Here is a 1,894-nt window from a genome sequence, read left to right as displayed (position 1 = left end):
ACTCATCGGGAGCAGTGATGCAGCCCTACCCACTCGGACTCACCATTGTGTGTGAGATGGTGGTGGCGTCGGGGTGACCGTGTCGTTGGCATCGTATTCACGATGCATTTATTGTTGTGTTTCATGACTTGCTGCATTTATTTGGATGCATTTGATTGACATGCATACAGGATTATGACACCTTCGGTCTGACGACCTGTTACCTTTTTACCTTGATCCTGGTTAGTACAGTTTTCTCCTATTTTTGTTACAGTTGCATTTATCCTTCTCGTATTCAGGAGACTGTACGCATGCATGATTAGTGTTGTCTGTTATTTACTTTATTTTGTATATCAGTTGTACCTGCTGAGTGTTGGACTCACCCCGCCTCCATTGTTGTTATATTTTCAGGTTGAGGCTGTCCGGAGCAGTTCCAGTCGCTAGTCCCCATCTGCACGTAGTGCTAGTCCTTTACTGGTCTTGAGTTGTTATTTTATCTTAGTTTCTCTATCAGACTTTGTTTTTAGTCTTATATTGTTTTACTTATGGATATTGTATGGATTCTTATCGTTTGATGGATTTTTGGTATAATTTGGATTTATTCTACTACATGCCTGCCTGGACGGCAGAAGAGGTGAGTTCATCGGATTTGAGCTTTACGAGTGTAGTTGAGTAGGGTTGATTTTGAGTCATGGTATTACTGCTTTGGTTTGCTTATATTTATATAAACTGCGTGGTGATGTTTTATTTACATGTTATTATTCGAGCCGTGTGTGGCTGAGGTATATGAGGATGTAGAAAAGTTTCAGATTGTCCGCCATACAGGGGAGATGCTGCCGAAATTTTCTCGGACAGGGACTCCTCCGGGGCGTGACAATTTATTTGGTATCAGAGCTTAAGTTTTACGATCGTTGTTTCGTATCTTTGATATTTGGGATAACCTGATACCAATTTATATGGTATCAGTGCGCCAAAGTTTGGCGATACTTGTTTGATTTCCGTGTGTTGGATTTTTGAGATTTATCTGATACCAATTTATTGGTATCAGAGCAGGGTGTGATACCTGTTTTTAGTATTCTGGATATATTGTTCTAGCCCAACTTTGCGAGTCAAACTGGGTAGTTATTATAGTTGCACGGATTTTCCATTACGTATATGTTTTGGACTTTCGTTTTGGATTTATATGGATTTCCGGTGATTTTCTTGTACGAAATTCCGAGGTCAATTTGGGGACTGGACAACGACGGAACATCTCCAGATAGTAATTAGGTATGGTGTTATTTCGGTAATTGGTTATATTGGTAGTAATATCTGTATTATAATTTAACAGATATGAGGCGATCTACGCGTATTGCTGCGAGACGTGGCGCTGGACGACCACGTACGAGGACCGCGGGATCTCTGGATATGCCAGAGATGTCTTCTGTTGATGAGCTTGTCAGCCAGCGACAGACTCAGGGTACTACGGGTGCATCGGGCTCTCAGACCCCGATGGCTTCTTTAGAGATGCCTACTTCGGCTGCACCGACGGTATTCACTCCTACGGTATTTACGGTACCGTCAGGGGTACCATTGGCATACTCGACACCTGCTCCAGTGCAACCTACGACGTACCCGACACCACCGCCATCTGGACCCACTGTGTATCCGGCACCAGCGGCACCTGTGCCCCCAGTACATACAGTGTACCCAGCAGCACCTGCATTAGGGATACCGGCTACTCCACATCCGGTATCATTGCCTACCGTACATCTAGCCGCGGCCACCTATGTTCACCCGGCAGTACCACCGACGGCTTATGCTCCAGTTTACCCAGCAGCACCGGGAGTACCTCCTCCAGTTTATCGGCGGTACCACCAGCACCGGCCGATGGGCCCGATTTCGGCCCGACACACTTCACGACTTTGCCGACGGC

This window comes from Zingiber officinale, chromosome 1A (genome assembly GCF_018446385.1).
Source record: "Zingiber officinale cultivar Zhangliang chromosome 1A, Zo_v1.1, whole genome shotgun sequence".
NCBI classification, from domain to species: Eukaryota; Viridiplantae; Streptophyta; class Magnoliopsida; order Zingiberales; family Zingiberaceae; genus Zingiber; species Zingiber officinale.
Note: the sequence above shows the minus strand (reverse complement) of the source record.